This window comes from Triturus cristatus, chromosome 6 (genome assembly GCF_964204655.1).
Source record: "Triturus cristatus chromosome 6, aTriCri1.1, whole genome shotgun sequence".
NCBI classification, from domain to species: Eukaryota; Metazoa; Chordata; class Amphibia; order Caudata; family Salamandridae; genus Triturus; species Triturus cristatus.
Genome location: NC_140589.1, coordinates 855,997,040 through 856,019,169, shown reverse-complemented (window position 1 = coordinate 856,019,169; position 22,130 = coordinate 855,997,040).

Below are 22,130 nucleotides of genomic sequence, written 5' to 3'. Positions count from 1 at the left end.
TTCCCTACTGTTGTACTAATTGAAATGGGAATAGCAAATTTTCCCCTCTACACTCCAATAGTTTGTTTACTGTTGTAATGGCTGGAATGGGTATAGTAAATACTGTCTATCTGCAATCCAACACTTTAATTACTGTTATATTTAATGGAGGGAGAGTTTTAGTTGGTTTTATTATTTTTGCATGGAATTAGTAAATTTTATTTATATTTATATTTGTGGAGTTTTGAATAAATTCTAACCACAATATTATATGTAATAAATATTATATTTAATAATTTATTTTAAAGTGCAGTGATTAATATTGTTGTTTTTGTTAATTTAACATTATAATATTTTTAATTAATTATGTTTTTAATGTGTAAAATAATTGTTATTAAATTTTAAGTTTTATAAGTTTAGAATGGTTTGTTTTTTACAGATTTAGGGGACGATTACGTTGTTGGTCGGAAAGCCTCCGACTGCGGTGGGGGGCTTTTCGACCAACACAGTCGGTTTGAAGTCCGACCATCAAATTCCAATATCGGCGGTCAGAGCATAAACCGGCCAGTCATTCTCCCAGTGATTTGGACTTGCTCTTGAATTCTTCCACCCGGTTTGACCCGCACCACAATCCAGTGTTTAATTTGTTAAAAAATTAGGGGCATATTATCAAGGACGGTGTTAAAATTATCGCCAGTTTAGCGGCAGAAAACTGCAGCTAAAACGGCGATGATGGCCTTGATAATATGCCCTTGAGAATTCCAATAGAAGTCCATGTTCTGGTGTGAACATGGTCTTCTATTGGAATTCTCCAGGGCATATTATCAAGCCCATTATCGCCGTTTTAGCGGCAATTTTCTGCCGCTAAACCGGCGATAATTTTAACACCGTCCTTGATAATATGCCCCTTCGTGCCGGGGCCCTCGACAGGAGGACACAAGAGCTTGCACCGTCCGTTGGCCCTGGCAACACTGCCAATGACAGCACCAGCACACGACTAATCATCACACTCTTAAAAGTGTGACAATTCATCTATTACAGGCCCCCAAAGCTAAAAGAATGGCTTTGGAGGCAAATACTAATAATTGGAAATTGAAATTAAAATAATAAACAGAAGTTGTTCTGCTCATACCTAAATTGGCAGACACCACTACCATGTGGCACACAGTCATAAGCCCCGGTGCTGGCAATTAAGTGCCAGTGCTGAGCACCGTAAAAGCACCGGCACAAATTAAGCACTGCCACAATCCCCTATAGACGGTGTTTTCGCCATCAGGATTACGGTTGGTGGCTGGCAGGATGCCTAGGGTGCACCCCTGTAAATCTCTGCACTGTGTGGCAGGCACCATGGGTGTCCTACCACAGGGTGCTGGGTTTTGCACACACACCCATTTCTTTATGGGAACCTTTATTACAGCCGGGCTGCAGCACAAGCTCCATAGAGAAATGGGAGTATGCGACTTAACAGTGTTCGGTAGCATCGTAAATAGGTGGTTGAAATCGCTGACCGGAGATTTGTTGGTCCGAGACCGTCACAGTGTGGGTCGGAGGAAACTCCAACCGGCATTGTAATAGGCCCCTTAATGGTATTAGTATATGTATATATTTTTTGCTGTTGGTATATTTTTATATTGTTTAAAGATTTTGAAATTGTAATATGTGAAAATATTAGTTTAATAATTTATTTTCAAGTAGGTATATGTAAATATATATATGTAAATGTGTGTGTGTGTGTATATATATATATTCACTGAAAAAACCATAGGTTTCACACACGTTATAGTTAGGAATTAGCATTTAAAAAACCTTAGAAATTCAGTGAAAAAACCATAGGTTTCACACATGTTATAGTTAGCTGGACATTTTACTCGTAAAAAACCAATGAAATTGCCCCGTTATAGTTAGTTCAGCTAACTATAACTCGCGCGCCCGCAATGCACTGCTGATGACGTCACATATTACATCACTCATGACATGGTCAGTGACATCACTCATGACATCACTGATGACATCTCAAATGACATCACTGATGACATCACTGATGACATCATCCAGTGAATGTGGGTTTTTCTGAAAATTAAATATGTTTTATATATGTATATCTCAAGGTCGATGGAAGAATAAATGGGTATATAAGTGTCTAAATGGATGATTTGTTTTTGAAAAATTGATTGTTTAACTGACTGATTAAGTGTATCATAGTGAATACATGTTTTAGTGAGTAATGTTTAAATATGTATATATCTGTATCAGTCTCTCACTTTGTGTATAAGTGGCTGCATGGGTTGGTGAGTAGCTACATGGGTGTCTATATAGGTTATTAGTTGGTTTTTTGAGTATCAGTCTGAGTGTCTGCATGGTTCGGTGGGGGGTATTACGTAGTGCACAGGTGCATGAATGAGTGACTCACTGTTTGTATGTGTTGAACAGACCATGTGTGCAGGACTGCATGGGTGGATGAGTGTGTGTATGGGTGTGTTAGTGAGTGAATGACTGTCTCAATAGTGTCTTTATGAGTAACTACATATGTTTAAAACTAGTATATGTGACTATTGGTGTATATATGTGAGTATATGCAAGGGTGAGAGATTGGAAGAGTTCCTGTATGAATAAGTATGTGTTTCTATAAGTGATTGTTTAAAAGACTAAGTATGTGTAAGTTTCCGTAGAAGTAAGTATGGTGGTGTGTGTATAACTGTATATGCAAGTAAATGTATGTTTGATTCTTTATTAGTACGAGTGACTATGTGTGTGAGTAACTCTATGGATGAGTGGCATTGTGTAACAGGATGTATAGGTGTATGAGTACATATGATGAGTGAGTACATGTATGAGTGACTGTATTGGACTGTTGGTGAATGAGTGGATGTGTATGTGGATCTTAGAATTACTGAAGAGGTTGTTGTAACTGGTATTGGTATGTCCTTTGTTTTGAAAATTTTAGTCTCTATTTTTGAATGTGTGTGTCAAAGGTTATATTAGGGTGAGAGGAGGTCTGCCACTCTATCACAAGGATGATGTCATCAGTGATGTCATCAGTGATGTCATTTGAGATGTCATCAGTGATGTCATGAGTGATGTCACTGACCATGTCATGAGTGATGTAATATGTGACGTCATCAGCAGTGCATTGCGGGCGCGCGAGTTATAGTTAGCTGAACTAACTATAACGGGGCAATTTCATTGGTTTTTTACGAGTAAAATGTCCAGCTAACTATAACATGTGTGAAACCTATGGTTTTTTCACTGAATTTCTAAGGTTTTTTAAATGCTAATTCCTAACTATAACGTGTGTGAAACCTATGGTTTTTTCAGTGAATTTGTACGGTTTTTTAAATGCTAATTCCTAACTATAACGTGTGTGAAACCCATGGTTTTTTCAGTGAATTTGCAAGGTTTTTTAAATGCTAATTTTTTTTTTTTTTTTTTTTTTTTTTTCTAACATATTTTTAATTTAATTATCTTACCTTTTATAAAGACTATGATTAAATTTATAAAATTCTTTAATATTTTTTTTTAAATATATTTTTTAAAATAAACATGTAAAATTTATTTGCAGTACTTTTTTTAAAAAAAAAATATTTTTTTAGTACGCGTACCGTAAGCTCACGGTAAGCGTACGGTTTACGCAACGTCCGTAATCTATCTACGCTGCTTGCGTATAGTTACGCACTTTGCGTAGCCGCGCGTACTGCGCGTGGGACGCGTGCGCGCTTACGCCACACGCGCACGTTACGCGGAAGTGTCGGGGAGTGACTGTTATGCGCATGCGCGCAAGCGCGTGTCTTTTTTACGCGCATGCGCACTTTTTGCCGTAAGCGTACCGTAAGCGTACCGTAAGCGTACGGTAGGTCATGTGATCATGAAACACAACTTTTGATTGGTTGAAACTACTTTCAGTTCTAGAACTCTCCTACACCACACCCATTCCCCTCATTTCTGCTTGTGATCCCTTGGGAGAAGGAGCTGGTTTGTCTTTGGGATACGATGGCAGAACAGCAGAGCTCTTCTGAGAGTGAGGCTAGCACTAGCAGCACTGTCTTGAGGCAGAGATCGAGGAAACAAAAGCCCTCTTATGTATGGGATTATTTTACTTTTCCTGAAGGCCAGCAAAAGGTAAATGCACCCTTAGTGACTTGTAAGCTGTGTAAGCGTGTACTTTCTAGAGGAAATCCTAACAGGAAGTATTCCTTTGGGAATCACACCATGAAGAGACACCTCCAGGATGTACACAGAAGGACACATGGTCATCTTTTTGGAGGTAACTCTTCAGAAAGACGAGCCAGTACATCCACAGTAGCTCAGCCTGAACCATCATCTGCAGGGCTGACTCCTTCTTCTGCAGGTCAGGTGAGCCCTTCATCTGTGGGGGGAGAATCTCCTTTTGCTGGCCCTCTGGAAATGAACCCTCGATTTCGGAAGGTTGATATTCATTGCACATTTTGTAAAGATCTAATTTGCCATAGGGAGACCAGTGTTTCCCTAGTGAACAACAAAATAGATCAGCACATTTGTCGCTTTGAATAATTTTCCCATGCTTCCTTTCCTCTGTCCCTGCATGAACACAACGGTTCTTTTAAGAGCCAACCTTATCTTTCATCTTTTTTTTACATATGTTTTTAAAAACTTTTTTTTATTTTTTTTTACCGTACGCGTACGGTGCGCGTACTTTTTTTTTTTTTTTTTAAAAAAACAATAAAAATCAATAAACACATTACAAGGTCCTTGAGAGACTACAATTATTATTATTGACTTACCATACTCACTGAAAAAATATTTATTCATTTGTTTTTTTTAAAAATAGTTTTAAAAATGTTTGTAGTTTTCGAAAATTTTCTATATCTATCTGGAAAAAAAGAAAAAAGTATTAATATTTTTAAAACATTTTATAATACAGTACACATATTTACATTTTTTTCCAAAAAATATTTTTGCCTTATTTTTGCTGTTTTCAGAATATATTGCATTTCACTATAAATTGTGAAAGCAATTGCATTCATCATTTTACAGCGGGCAAAAAAAAATAACAATCACAAAGATTGTATTAAAAAAGCCCTGATTCTTTTTTTACTTAAACTTAACATTATAGAAATGCATAATATTCTAAAAAAATATCATCTAATACCAATACTTATTTCTTTAAAATACCGTCTGATATGTTTGTTTCAGAAGTATAATCACAATATTATATCTCAAATAACTCCAAAATACATCTGATTTCATTTCCTTTAGACCAAATAGTAATTTTAAATTTTTTTTGGGAATAAATTTCCAACGGTAATCCAATAAAATTCTAAAGTTTAATTTGTCCAGATCTCACCGATTCTCTGTAACATTTTGGTTCACGAAAATTTTTTGAATAATTTATTAAGTCCACAATAGAATTGGTTACTTTTCCGCATGGCCAAATAGTAATTTTTTAAATCATTTTTGAAAAAATTTCCAATGGCAGTCCAATAACATTCCAAAATTTAAAATGTGCAGAAGTTACCGATAATCTCTAAATTATTGGTTTTTCAAAGTTTCATTTAAAATTTAAAAAGTCCACATTACAATTGGTTATCTTTCCATTAGGCCAAATGATAATTTAAAAAATCTTTTTTCTACAAAATTGCAATGGTAATCCAGTAAAATGGTAAAATTATTTTGTCGAGATCTTGCCAAATCTGTCTAAAATTTAGGTTTCAGGAAGATTAGATAGGAATTTGCTAAATCAAAAGGCAAACGTTGTTTGAAAATCAATTGGGAATCATTACACAGTGTCCAGCCTTTTTCACATTTAAGATAAACTGTGTAATGTCCAGAAGTAACAGTAGGTCCATCATGAAAAATTATTGCAACAGTTACAAAAGTTTTTCCAGAAATTGATAATTGCTGTCCTGTAAACTTCTTTATTAAAGTATCCAATTTTGAACCATCAGCTCTACATCGTTGCATCATTAAAATTACATACTGTCCGTATTCCTTTAAAATTAATGTTGAAAACATGTCAGAATTACACTCACTACATTTCATGCTATGATTAGCATCTTTAACTAATTTTGCAAAAGTGACTGTTTTACTCTCTGGCAATGTCAAATAAATAAATCTTTCATTATCAACAATAGAGCCACATATATTATAACAATTATCACAACTATGTTCCCATTTATAAGAGAGACCAAAAAAAATGTCAATGGGAACTCCTTCTGCTTCCACTACCTGAAGAAAATACATCAAAAATTCATGTGCATCTTGCTGTTCATTTTGAGAAAACTGTGTTCGTCCTGAACATACATCTAAAAGTTTTCTAATTTCAGTAGCACTTTCTATTTGAGTTTTATCTTTACTCAGCTTTTGAAAAAGGAGACAGCTCTGAACAGAATCTTTTTCCCTGATTTACTATTATCTGCTCTTGCAAACTTTTCAGATAAAATGCAACATTCAGCACTACATTTGCGTAGCAGTTGACACCAGAGCTATTTTCAAAATGACATCCTACAACCTGTTCTTCATTTTCCTTTTTCTTTTTGCTTGCAATTACATCACTCCTCTTTTTTTTCCTCTTCTCTACATCTTCATTACAGATATTCTCATTTTTTCTTTTACGAGAAACTACACGTTTCTCCAACACAGGATACTGACCTAAATGAGGAGCATAGCTTCTTCTTAATCTATTATACTCCTTTACACAGTTTGTATCAGCACTAACTTTTGAGTCATCAAAGTCTATCATGAATAAACCTGATAATGTTTTCACTCGTGACAAAGCTACATATGCCATACCTTCTTTGAACACAGTTGAACCAATGTTCACAAATGCACAATCTACAGTCAATCATTGAGACTTGTGAATAGTTACAGCATATGCTAGAGAAAACGGAAACTGCTTCCTACGTACATATAAGTCTTTCACAAGCATAAAACGTACTGTACAACGACAAATATCTTTAACTTCTTCTATCTGATCAAATTTTATTTTTAAACATTCAACTCCTTCTTTTTTCTGGTAATTAATAAAACCCACAACTCTTCCCATTGCTCCATTAACTAAACCTTTTTCAACATCCAAATTTCTCCTTAAAAATACTCTACAGTTCATGCAAACATATAGATTTTTTTCTAATCCAGCTGTTTTGGAGATGTTCTTCTCTAGTGAGTCCATTTATTTTTCAGTTTGCCTGTTACTGTGACACTAATTCTTCCATCCTCAATTTTGTCCACTGCTTCCAATTTCCTGATCTCTTCCTTTTCCAATTTCAAAAGCTCCTCATTGAATATTGAGCATTCACGTAGAGTTGGCATTAAGCAGATGACACTTTTGTTTTCTGCAATGTTCTTGTATATCTTCTCTGCAACTATTTCTTCCTTTGGAAATAAATTATGTAGCAGCCGACTCTGTAATGTTTTTTTGCCAACTTCTGTGAGTAGTCCAATCCTGATATCTTTCAGAATACTTCCATATTCTTCATCGCTTGCTTGCCTCATATTAGTAGTAAGTTCCTTGTACTCAAAGAAGGACCAAATATTTGTATTTCCGATGCTTCCCAATGACTTCTTCGTGTCTTCATGTGTGACAGTATTAAACACTGGTTGTCCTTTAACTGGAGTAAGCTGCAGAAGATCTCCAAAAACTATGACGTGTTTTCCACCAAATAACATGTCATAGTCTGTCTTCAAAATTTGCTGCATTCTTAAATGCACAAAGGCAAGCATTAAGTTTGACACCATGCTCACCTCATCAATAATGAGAACTTGCATCTTCTTCAATACTCTTGAAACTTCCAAGGATGCTTCTCCAGTTAGCTTGTTGAATTGTATTTTGTTCTCATGCTCCACTGGTAACATTAGCAAACGATGTAAAGTGATTCCTTTTATGTTATATGCTGCTAACCCAGTTGGAGCAGTAACCACACAAGACAAAGTAGAATCCGTTTTTTGCTTTAGGTAGCTTCTGATGACTTTTATTAGGAAACTTTTTCCAGTTCCAGCTTGTCCGCTTACATACATCCTGATTGGATGAAATGATGTGCATGAGCACTGTTTTTTTGCATGTAGAAATCCGTGATCAATTTTGTTTTTGATCTCTTCATAAATTTGTTGCTGCTCTTGATTCAGTTGTCTTTCCAAATTTTCTAAGTCTATAAATTCTTCTTGAGCTTGATTCATAGCCGTTTCCACTTCATTCATGGCTATTGATGCTTCATTTTCAATGATTGGTTGTCCTAGGGGATCTTGACTGAGTGTTCCTGAACTTTGGCTGTCCTGAGAATTATCTCTAGCGATTTCTGCTGCAATTGTAGTTTCCTGATCAATTTCTTCATTTAACATTTGCAGATAAGTTGAGAATGTACTGCATTGTATGCTGTCTTTGCAAGCATTAAAAGAATCTTCATAGCTCTGGAATTCTCCCAGTAGTTCATCCTCTGTACGCCATGGTTTAAACAACTGTAAAAGAGCCAAGTAGTAAAATTCCTTCTTGTCAGTAGTGTCGCAACTCAGCTTCCGGTGATTTATCAAACTTCCTTTTGTTTGCTTCACCAAACATCCTTCTTCACCAACGACTTTATATTTTCCATTATTGATGTCTTCTGTGGCTTTCCGTGAATAAATGTAGTTCTGCAGCACTTCATAGAGACACATGTTCTCCAGATGTTGACTTCTCTTGGGATAATATGTGTCCAACATGTTTGTTTTCAAAATATCTGTACTTTCTGGGTCATTCTCGGCCAAATATTCAATTTCTCCTACAGATTTCAGTACCCGATTTCTCATTGCTGCAAGGCCTAAACTTGCCCAAATTATTCTTCTTGACTTCGAGTAGAGACTTGCAGAAGATAACCTATCTGAACATTCGTAGGATCCAATTTCTCGATGCGATAACATCTTCAAACTGAAACTGTACAGCTTCTTACTGACAGTCTTCTCGTGAGAAATCTCTTCCCACATTTCCTTCAATTCTGTTTTTTCTGATTTCGTAATGTAAGACGTTACATATCGAGCAACAGCAATGGAATTGTCAGCTACATACTGTATATCCATGTTAGCGTTCCACATGGATAAAATGACTGGGTTGTAGTCATTTATATTTTTTGATTCTTCTTTTCTTTTTAGGTTGTAGGTATTCTTAGGTGATTTTCTTGTGACAGTATGTCTCACAGCTGACATAAAACTGTTGACTCTTCCATTTGAAAGAACAGGTCTAGGAAATCCAAATCGACATTTGGGTGCCGATCACGATCCGGCAAAAAATATCCCCGTGCGACTCGTATCGGGTCTTTTTACCGTACGAATCGTACAAGTGCCGTACGAACTGGCAATCACGATTCGCATGGTAAAAAGTCCATACGAACCGCACTGGGAATATTTCCCCACACGTCCTCGGGTCGGAAAATGTGCCCGACACGTCCTCGGACGATTCACCTTACAAACGTGAAAAGCCAAGTCCGACCGAGGAATCACGATCCATCCCGTGCGTCCGAGCGTACAACCGTATGGAAAAAACACCGTCCGCACCGAACACCTATAGCAACCATGGAGACATGTGCCCGCATACGCGCCCAACACTCCCCCCAGCCCCCGTACGTCCGACACGTACCCCCCGTGTATGTACACCCCCACCCGTCTAGGTACACCCCAGTACGTTCCAGTCGTACCCCCACCCCAGTACGTGTCGTACCACCGTCAATGTACACCCCCCACCCCTGTACGTGTCGTACCACCGTCAATGTACACCCCCCCACCCCAGTACGTGTCGTACCCCCGTGTACCTACACCCAAGTACGTTCCAGTCGTACCCCCACCCCTGGACGTGTCGTACCACCGTGAACCTACACCCCAGTACGTTCCAGTCGTACCCCCACCCCAGTACGTGTCGTACCACCATCAATGTACACCCCCCCACCCCAGTACGTGTCGTACCCCCCGTGTACCCACACCCCAGTACGTTCCAGTCGTACCCCCACCCCTGGACGTGTCGTACCACCGTGAACCTACACCCCAGTACGTTCCAGTCGTACCCCCACCCCAGTACGTGTCGCCCCACCGTCAATGTACACCCCCCCACCCCTGGACGTGTCGTACCACCGTGAACCTACACCCCAGTACGTTCCAGTCGTACCCCCACCCCAGTACGTGTCGTACCACCGTCAATGTACACCCCCCCACCCCTGTACGTGTCGTACCACCGTCAATGTACACCCCCCCACCCCTGTACGTGTCTTACCACCGTTAATGTACACCCCCCCACCCCAGTACGTGTCGTACCCCCCGTGTACCTACACCCAAGTACGTTCCAGTCGTACCCCCACCCCAGTACGTGTCGTACCACCGTCAATGTACACCCCCCCACCCCTGTACGTGTCGTACCACCGTCAATGTACACCCCCCCACCCCAGTACGTGTCGTACCCCCCGTGTGCCCACACCCCAGTACGTTCCAGTCGTACCCCCACCCCTGGACGTGTCGTACCACCGTGAACCTACACCCCAGTACGTTCCAGTCGTACCCCCACCCCTGGACGTGTCGTACCACCGTGAACCTACACCCCAGTACGTTCCAGTCGTACCCCCACCCCAGTACGTGTCGTACCACCGTCAATGTACACCCCCCCACCCCTGTACGTGTCGTACCACCGTGAACCTACACCCCAGTACGTTCGAGTCGTACCCCCACCCCAGTACGTGTCGTACCACCGTCAATGTACACCCCCCCACCCCAGTACGTGTCGTACCCCCGTGTACCTACACCCAAGTACGTTCCAGTCGTACCCCCACCCCTGGACGTGTCGTACCACCGTGAACCTACACCCCAGTACGTTCCAGTCGTACCCCCACCCCTGGACGTGTCGTACCACCGTGAACCTACACCCCAGTACGTTCCAGTCGTACCCCCACCCCAGTACGTGTCGTACCACCGTCAATGTACACCCCCCCACCCCTGTACGTGTCGTACCACCGTGAACCTACACCCCAGTACGTTCGAGTCGTACCCCCACCCCAGTACGTGTCGTACCACCGTCAATGTACACCCCCCCACCCCAGTACGTGTCGTACCCCCGTGTACCTACACCCAAGTACGTTCCAGTCGTACCCCCACCCCTGGACGTGTCGTACCACCGTGAACCTACACCCCAGTACGTTCCAGTCGTACCCCCACCCCAGTACGTGTCGTACCACCGTCAATGTACACCCCCCCACCCCAGTACGTGTCGTACCCCCGTGTACCTACACCCAAGTACGTTCCAGTCGTACCCCCACCCCTGGACGTGTCGTACCACCGTGAACCTACACCCCAGTACGTTCCAGTCGTACCCCCACCCCAGTACGTGTCGCACCACCGTCAATGTACACCCCCCCACCCCTGGACGTGTCGTACCACCGTGAACCTACACCCCAGTACGTTCCAGTCGTACCCCCACCCCAGTACGTGTCGTACCACCGTCAATGTACACCCCCCCACCCCTGTACGTGTCGTACCACCGTCAATGTACACCCCCCCACCCCTGTACGTGTCGTACCACCGTCAATGTACACCCCCCCACCCCAGTACGTGTCGTACCACCGTCAATGTACACCCCCCACCCCTGGACGTGTCGTACCCCCCGTGTACCCACACCCCAGTACGTTCCAGTCGTACCCCCACCCCTGGACGTTCCTGGCGCACCCCCAACACAACCTCCTAAGTACGGAGCGCACCCCATGCCCCAACATCACAACCGCATGTACGAGTCTTACAAAGCCACACACAAGGACAAAATCGTACAACCAAATGGCCCATGTACACACCGTACACACGCTCAAAACGCACGTACACAACCAGGACACAATAAAACAACACAAGAATACACCAGTCGAAAGGCACACAGCCACTAAACATGGCCAACAACCACTTAAATAACACAATCACTGACCTGCAACTGCCAAAAACAAACAGAGGCCCAATACACCACCACTCCTTATAACACACCCACCCAAAATTCAAAAACTGCCACACCCACCCATGGACCAATAAAAAGGGCCCACACACACAAACCATGAGCCTTTCCAACAGACTCACTGCTGCCAGACACCACAGAACCAGACTACAAGCTACACCACACCTTACACTTGCACACCTTCAAACGACCACCCTCACAAACACCCTCTCATCACATTCACACACACACACAACCATCCACACCCCCCCCCAACATCCACACCCCCCCCACACCCACACCATCCCCACCCACACCCCTCACCATGCCCACTACCAAGAATCCAAAGTTCAGTCACCGAGAGTTGGAGGTCCTTGTTGATCAAATCCTCAGAGTCGAGCCACAGATCTTTGGAACATTGGTCAGAAGCACCAGCCAGGCAGCCAAAACAGCCATGTGGCAGACCATCGTCGATGCTGTGAATGCTGTTGCGGACACCAGGAGGACCAAGCAGGATTGCCAGAACAGGTGGTACGATCTGCGGAGGAGGGTCAGAGCCAAGAGGCAGGAGGAACACGACCAGGCCAACGCCACCGGAGGAGGGCCCTCCCGCAGAGCCGTACAGTACCATCCCTGGGAGGAGAGGGTGATGGCCATACTGCCGGTGGAGGCAGTTGAAGGAGTAGAAGGACTCCGAGACCCGGGTGAGTACACAAACAACGCACCTCACATGGGGGGAACTGCAACCACAACCAAAATTAATAACAGGCACGCAACCACCACAAGCCATCGCATTACTCAACCACACTCCATGAGCAGGCACATGCCACTGCTGCCACCATGCCCCATGCACCCAGCTGGACAATGTCAAGTCACAGGCCACAGAAGACAACAACACATGACACGGTAACCCGGATGGCGGGAGGCTGGGCACCAAGAATCACATAGTGCGACTCCAAAGTAGACAACAATGCCCTCTGCCCATATGGCCTAGGTCACAGCCAGACAAACACTGTGTCCCAACACAGGAATGACTTGCCAGCAAATGGCGGACGCCTTGCATCAACACATGGGGGTGAAGGCACTGTTTTGCACATGCCAGCAGCTAATGAACAGCCAACAGTGTGAAAGAGTGGCAGCACACACCACCACAGCAGCAGCGCACAGACACACAGCAGACAAAATGGGTGCCTGGAGATCAGAAACAAACTCACATCAACAGGCCAAGGGCCACTCAAAGATCTGCTAACAGTGTGTGCCCAGGAAGCTGGGCCAAGGTGACAGAGGGTGACACACGGAGGGAGGGAGAGGGGGACACAGAGGGAGGGAGAGGGGGACTGAGAGGGAGGGAGACGGACAGAGGGAGGAGGCTGACACACAGAGGGAGGGAGAGGGGGACAGAGAGGGAGGGAGAGGGGGACAGAGAGAGAGGGAGACACAGGAAGATGGACAGAGGGAGGAGGCTGACACACAGAGGGAGGGAGAGGGGGACAGAGAGGGAGGGAGAGGGGGACAGAGAAGGAGGGAGACACAGGGAGAGCAAATCAGTCCTTTGGTGTGTGGGAATGTCTGCCCGTCAGCAGGTGGACTGCGTGCATGTAGACAAGGGTGGCCAGTGCCAGAACCCCCCCTCTTCATCATGGCAAAACGCAGGGCCATGTTACAACCTGTACACGAGCACAAGGACAGCCACCTGCATCATATGAGTGTGTGGATCCACTCCATGTGCACATGTACAGTGCTACAAGGAAGGCGCAAATGCATAGCTCGGCACACATGCACACTCCACTGCTGACTGCAGTCACACTTGACGCAGCAAGTAAGACTGTGCCACACATAGTTAAAGGGGCCAAATTGGTGCCCAAGGGACACACACATGCACAAGTGCACTGTGAGTGGAATGCAAGACAGATCCAAATTCCAAGAGGAAATGTGCCAACTTTGTAACCGATGAAACATGGATGTTGCATGGATCAAACTTAACATTGTCTCTCTCACACACAGGTCAACGTCGTGCTGCACCCCCCAACACTGGGGGGGAACACTCACAGGACCCGGATCTGCAGGAGACCGATCCCACCGGCAGCGACCACTCTCACCACTCTGCGGACGACCCCGACCGACCTGGCCCCTCTGGTGTCCAACCACCTGCAGCACCTGCGTCAGGTACAACCGTGCCAACCACCACCCCCACTCCTGCCACATCCCAGGAGACACCCAGGATCCCTGCCCCAACACCACAATGCAGCCAGGCTCGCCAGGAGGGACACGGTGTCCCGGGCACCCAGGAGGAGGCAGGCGACAACGCCAATGCCACCCCTCAGGGGTCCCGGAGACCCCATGTGCCCACAAGTGCAGGCCAGACGCAAGTGGGCAGGGGTGGTGGGAGTGGAGGACGGCGGAGGCGCGAGCCTGACCAGTTGGCTGGGGATCCGGTATTTTCCCATGTCCGTAACATCCTGGACTCATACCGGCAGGACACCACGGGCATGGCCCAGGTTGTGTCCGTCCTCGAGGGGATCAAGGTCCAGCAGGCCCAGCAACATGCGGAGCTAATAGCCTGTCTACAGCTACACCAACGGAGGATGGAGGACAGACAGGCTCAGCAAGTGACGGCGTCCCAGGGGATTCACGCTGAACTCCGTCGGATGGCCAACACCATGGCCGACCCTCCCTGTGCCAGAAGGCGGAGAACATCACCACCCACAGGGAGGGATCATGAGGAGGAGGAGGAAACATCCGACGGAGCATCCCAGACGTCGTCACGGCCTGCTGCTGAGGTTCCCCGCAGGAAGCCGGGTCGTCCACGGAAAGGACCGTGAGGGTGGCTGCTACATCACCATCTCCCAGGACACCTGGCCTGGCACCTGGCCCACTGGAGCAACAGCATCACAGCATCAAGAGACATTCTCTGCCACATGGCCCTGCTGGTCACTGGCTGACCAATGTTGACAAAGACTGTGGCATGGACTCTGAGGATTTCCAATGGCAAGGACACCAACTCCCCTACTGAACTTTGGATTCCCTAATCCCGGAAAGCCCCTCACTTGGCCCCCCCCCCAATAATAAATCACACTATTAAGAGTAGATGCCTGCTGGTAGCATTATTACCTAACATGTGACTTGTACAGTCTAAACATGCCTGAGTCATCTGTTCACTTCAACCATCCACACCCTGGGGCCTGAGTCTGGCACAGGACACATGGGTCACAGTTTTCTAGGCAAGACAGACATGGAGCACCATACACACCCGTGATGGTCAGAACCAGCTGAGGGGGTGGCCGAACAACCGTGCTGACAGACACATTGAGTACAGCAACAGTCATGCGCAGAGGTCAGGGATCCTGGCCCGTGTCCTGGGGGGCACCCAGGTACGTGTAGACAGGTGGCAGAACCATGTCCTGCAAGCTTGAGTCCGGTGGATGCAGAGAATGGGGTCATGGACAACGTTGGATGCATGGGGATGGCACATGTCACAATACCCACACAGTCATGGACATCATGCCCATTACACAGTCTCAGCACACACACACAGCTTGCATCTTGCCACTCGACACATTGACACATAGCCACAATCAGGGAATACCATGCCAGACATGCAGGATGCACCGTGCCAACACACCAGCATTGACTGAGAAGAGGCACCTTGGAGGCATAGGGACACCTTTAATAGTCATGTGTTTGGGATTGCAGAGGCAACTTGAAGTACACATGAACACACCATGTGGAGTAACATGTGGCTCCAACACTGGCACCCCCCTTCTGCAGCACAAATGCGTGATAGGCATGGAACTGGCACACAAGTGTCGGATAACAGCTAAATACCCACAGCTGCTCACGGAGAGACCGCCATACACCATACATCCCTTGATGTGGAAGTCCCACGCCATGTCAAGACAATGTTAACCGTATGTGTCCGAGGGCAGTGTCACACACATTGATGCCTTCATCACAATCCACTATCCCATCACTGATGACTGACAACCAGGCAGCCCATCTATTCAGGTGTACCCAGCTGCATGTCGTGTCCCATGGGGATGCCACATGTCTGCAGAGGACCCAAACCCCGACCGGGGCAGTGTGCACACATCGTGAACAACTGCCACACCCAATACACCCCAGATGCATCCCTTACCCCATGGAGACTTCCAAACGTGTCCGTGCCTGTAACGCTGAGTCAGCCCACGATGCCATGTCCATGAGGAATATCAGTGCCACAACAATGCAACCAGCAAACGGCATGCGCAGGTACCTGGGGAAGAGAGACACACAAGAAGTCAGCCACAAGAAGCTCAGCCACTTGCATGTGCATTCACTCGACACATGTATGTATGACAACATGCTAGGTCACAATTATGCCTGGGGAAATACTACCATCACTGCCACCATCACTCCAGTGACACACCCACACACACCTCTGACCCACGTGCCATACATGCAGGTGGAGACACACATCACAACGCATGCCACACGGGGACCAATGCGTGCACACTCAGACCCTGGTACTCACCACTAAGCAAAGAAGTCGCGTATGAGCCGAGTCCGGATGTCCTCTTGCGGCTCCACATCCTCCACATCACTAGCCCCATTGCCAAGCCCTTCGTCCTCCACGGGTGGATGGTCCTCGTCATCTTGATCCAGGATGAGTGGCACAGCTCTCTCAACTGCCATGTTGTGCAGCATGCAGCAGACCATGAAGATTTTGCAGACCTTCGCCGGGGCATAAGGGAGTGCACCGCCGGTCTTGTGGAGGCACCGAAATCGGCTCTTCAGCATGCCAAACGTCCTCTCTATCACTCGCCTTGTCCGGCCATGGGCGGTGTTGTAGCGGAGCTGGGCCGGCGTGATGGGGTTGCGGAGAGGTGTCAGCAGCCAAGGCATGTTGGGATAGCCAGCGTCCCCTAAATGGAAAGCACATGGATATCGTTAGAACTGGCGAAGCGGTAGTGCTGCTCGGCCAAACAGAATACAGATCAGACAGACTGTACCCACCAACAACACATGCCCGTTCGTTGCGCAGCTGCATCATCATATCAGGCATCCCGCTACGCCTCATGATGTAGGCATCGTGTGCTGATCCTGGAAAACGAGCACAGACATGCGAAATCACCATGTTGGACAGACACACCACAAGGGCATTGATGGAGTGGTAGTGCTTCCGATTGCGGTACGCCACCTCCCGTGCGTGTGGTGGTACCAAACCTACATGTGTCCCATCTATGGACCCAATGACATGGGGCATCCCTCCCAGGGCATAGAAACCACGCTTGACCTCAGTCATCTGTTCAGGGGTTGGGAACTTGATGAAGTCATCCAGGTGAATCAACATGGCCTCCAAGAAATCATGCAGCACACCGCTGAACATGCTCTGGGACATGCCACCAACATGAGCTATGGTATATTGGAAGGTACCCGTGGCAAGGAAATGTAGGGCAGCCATTACCTTCAGCTGGGGTGTCAGTGCCGTAGGATACCTGTGCTGCGGTTGCCGGTGTGGTGCCAGTCTCGCCGTCAGCTCCAGAATCAACGGTTGGGTGAACCGGTAGAGCCGGATCGTGTCATTCTCCTGCATGGTGGCCAAGTCTGGAATTCTTCGGGCAACAGGAGGCGCTCTGCAGTAATTTGGAAGTGACAAGGAAGAGTGAGTGCACTACGAGAACAACTCATGTCTACTGAGCACATGTAAATCTGGCAATACACACATGCCTCATAGGGAGTCAGGCATGTGCTACATGCCCAGGACACGTATGGATGCAAGGTGACGCTCCTTCCAAGACCCAGCTACACACGGTGATTGAGAACCTCCCCATGCCACGCCATGAAAATAGCTGTGTCCCAGTGCAAGTGCACTGCCCGACGCAAGACAGGAGTGACATACACCCACACATCAGCAGAAGTGTGATGCTGATTGCAGATACTGGCAGCGGAACACTTGAGCCACAGGTCACATGACATTACACTAGTCCAGCCCACACACCTTGCCATGAAGGTGCACATGTCATGACTCCCCACACATTCCTTGTGAGTTTGCTGACATGGCCTTGTCACGCTACTCCGTGTCCCTTGCATACATGTGCACCTCACATCCGGTAACACATGTGGCATGGTGTTGGGAACAGTGTGCAATGACAATCTACACACAGCCACATGTTGGTTGCTGCAACGGCTGCAGCTTTTGAGGGTGCTACAACATCAACCCGATGTAACTCCCGGACACATATATGGCATAGTCACATTGTGCACTGTGGGTGGTGATGAGTCATGTGTCATGACCCCTGTACCGGGCATCATGGGACACTTCCGTGTGTTGGTGTCCGTGCCATGCCAGTGACGCTCATCCCAAGTGCGCAGTCCCACATGCACACATGTCAAAGGAGTCAAGGGCATGCCTGGCACACATTGCACCCTCACACAGTACACATGTACACATCTCATCATACATCTGGTGCCTTCTCCACTCAGGAGGCATGTTCCACATCACAGCCTGTGACACCTGTGCCCCACACATGTGGTAATGCACAGACGATGCCTTGGTGTCCATTCCTGGACAAGTATGTCCATCCATGGACAAGTATGTCCGCCCTATTCCGACATGTGTGTCGCCTATCACCACAGTGATGTGTAAAATCCGCCGTACTGCTGCTGAGAGGGCCTGTGCATGTTCCCAAATCACTGTGGGAGTGCTGCCGTATGTGTACCCATCGTGATGGCGAGCGTAGATGCGAGTGTACGGTCCGTACCACTACGGGTACGCATACGCGTGCAGACCCATAGTGATAGAGAGCGTAGATGCGAGTGTACGGCCCTATCACTATGGGTCTGCACGCGTATGCGTACCCGTAGTGGTACGGACCGTACACTCGCATCTACGCTCACTATCACTATGGGTCTGCACGCGTATGCGTACACGTAGTGGTACGGACCGTACACTCGCATGTACGCTCACTATCACTACGGGTCTGCACGCGTATGCGTACACGTAGTGGTACGGACCGTACACTCGCATCTACGCTCACTATCACTATGGGTCTGCACGCGTATGCGTACACGTAGTGGTACGGACCGTACCACAACGAGTACGCATACGCGTGCAGAACCATAGTGATAGTGAGCGTACAGGCATTTGTACGGTCCGTACCACAACGAGTACGCATACGCGTGCAGAACCATAGTGATAGTGAGCGTACAGGCATTTGTACGGTCCGTACCACTACGTGTACGCATACGCGTGCAGACCCATAGTGATAGTGAGCGTACATGCGTGTGTACGGTCCGTACCACTACGTGTACGCATACGCGTGCAGACCCATAGTGATTTTGAACGTAGGCATGCATGTACGGGCCGTTGCCATGCATTTGGGGTGCCCTAGGGCCCGGAAACGCACCGTACCTGTGTGTGATTCTCCTAATTACATAGGGGACATGTATTAAGGCCTACATGCATGCTGGTTGTCATGGCGACCAGGTTCAAATTTCGATTTTGTTCTGGAAGGTGCACAGCAGAAGTCAGTTGGAATTCTTCTACTTTGTTGCAATGTGTTTGTGGGGCTGACATCATGCAGGAGAATGAAACCGATAGAGAACCCACAGACTGCTAGGTTTGAAGGGATTGGTGGAAACATAGGATGCAAATGTGAGTGACCAATCACTCTGTACTCCTGTGCATGAGACTGGGCAGAAGGCCACATATAAGGCAGCCAGGTCCCATGAGGGATTACTTGCCTGCACATCTTTGCATTTGTCGACCAAGCTGCTGCTACTGATTCCCTGGAACCATGTCAAGGGCTGTGGAGAGGACACAGCCATTCACCCTGGAGGAGAACATGGCTCTGCTGGATGTGATCCTCCCACAGTACCCCATGCTGTATGGGCGACCAGGGTATCAGGTGAGTGCATAGGCCACTGCCACAGACTGTCCCTATGTTGTGACTGTGTCTTCAGGCATTGTGACCCGGTGTGACACACATGCCATGTACTGTCGGGGGGGTACCAGGGGGGGGTGCCTGATGTCTCCCAGCAGTGCCCTGAGACAGGAGGGGTGGGTGTGGAGTCCTTCCAGCAGTGCCCTGAGACAGGAGGGGTGGGTGTGGAGTCCTTCCAGCAGTGCCCTGAGACAGGAGGGGTGGGTGTGGAGTCCTCCCAGCAGTGCCCTGAGACAGGAGGGGTGGGTGTGGAGTCCTCCCAGCAGTGCCCTGAGACAGGAGGGGTGGGTGTGGAGTCCTCCCAGCAGTGCCCTGAGACAGGAGGGGTGGGGACCTATCACTAACAGCAGTGCCCTGAGACAGGAGGGGTGGGTGTGGAGTCCTCCCAGCAGTGCCCTGAGACAGGAGGGGTGGGGACCTATCACTAACAGCAGTGCCCTGAGACAGGAGGGGTGGGTGTGGAGTCCTCCCAGCAGTGCCCTGAGACAGGAGGGGTGGGTGTGGAGTCCTCCCAGCAGTGCCCTGAGACAGGAGGGGTGGGTGTGGAGTCCTTCCAGCAGTGCCCTGAGACAGGAGGGGTGGGTGTGGAGTCCTCCCAGCAGTGCCCTGAGACAGGAGGGGTGGGGACCTATTACTAACAGCAGTGCCCTGAGACAGGAGGGGTGGGTGTGGAGTCCTCCCAGCAGTGCCCTGAGACAGGAGGGGTGGGTGTGGAGTCCTCCCAGCAGTGCCCTGAGACAGGAGGGGTGGGTGTGGAGTCCTTCCAGCAGTGCCCTGAGACAGGAGGGGTGGGTGTGGAGTCCTTCCAGCAGTGCCCTGAGACAGGAGGGGTGGGTGTGGAGTCCTCCCAGCAGTGCCCTGAGACAGGAGGGGTGGGTGTGGAGTCCTCCCAGCAGTGCCCTGAGACAGGAGGGGTGGGTGTGGAGTCCTCCCAGCAGTGCCCTGAGACAGGAGGGGTGGGGACCTATCACTAACAGCAGTGCCCTGAGACAGGAGGGGTGGGTGTGGAGTCCTCCCAGCAGTGCCCTGAGACAGGAGGGGTGGGTGTGATGCACAGTGTGAGCCTTGATCATTGATTGTGACATTGCCATCATTCCACCTGAGTACCCACTATGGCACGTACTGCCTTTTCCCTCACCAGAGGATGATGTCCCTATGACAGAGGTGCAATGCGTTGGCTGCATTACATGCCATGTAGTAACCAGCTATTATGTTCACATATGTCTCTCTGTGACATGTGGCTGGTGTATTGATGTGGTGTCACTTGTACTTCCTCACAGGTAGGCGCCTCTGCCAAGGAGCAGATCTGGCTGACCGCCGTCAGTGCCGTGAGGCGTGTGGATGGTCGGAGGCGGAGCCTGTCCCAGGTGAGGAAACGCTGGCAGGATATCCGGTGCTGGACGCGGAGGATTGCACGGCTCCTGCTGGGGGACTCACCTGAGAGCCACAAGAACCGCGGCCGCCGCCGTCTGACCCACCTCCACAGGCGTGTGCTGCCGGTGGTCTTTCCAGACCTGGAGAGGCGCTTACAGGCGATGCAGCAGGCGGAAGGGGGTAGGTACATGTGCGTTTGTTGTGTGTCACCGGCATTTGTAAGGGCACAGTGGCATTAATTCACTGGCAGGGTTTAAAGGTGCTGTGCCCATCCAGTTTGCCCAACTGTAGCGCTGCGCCCCTGCCACCCTTCCCCTCCTTGCAATGTGTTCCCTGGTCTGTGTGTAGTCACTCCTTCACAAGGTAATGTAGGCTGGCGCTTTGTCCACGAGAACAATGACTGTAGCATCATGGGTGGTGGTGGTGGCTAACAGGTTGTGGGACCTTGCCTGTGAACTGTCAAGTTCACTGCATGTGGGTTCCATGTCAGTTGGCACTGATGCTGGCTCCAGACATGGGAGTTGGTCTCTCATGTGTCATGCCTTACAGCGCGCATGTCCTATGTAGTGGCCTGTGACATGATGTGCATGAGTGTGCGCTACGCATAGTGCAGGGATGGTGACGTGTGTAGCAGTCATTCCCATTCAGCCATTCAGTAGCATGTAGTTGCGTGCCCAATACTGTCCCCTGGGGCACCTTATCCTCAGTGTTGTTTGTGTCATCATCAACGTGGACACTCTCACTGTCTACAGCGTAGGTTGTGCTCTGTGCCATTGTCCCCTGTCACCATGTATATAGACGTGCTATTATGTACAGGTGTCCACTGTGCAGCCTGACCTGATTGTCCCTCTTCATACTCACAGTTGCCAGTGCCTGTGTGTCTTGTTATACTCATCTGAGGATGGGCACTGGTACCTCATTATTTGTACAGGCGCACCTTTGCTGTTTTGCGTCCAATCTTG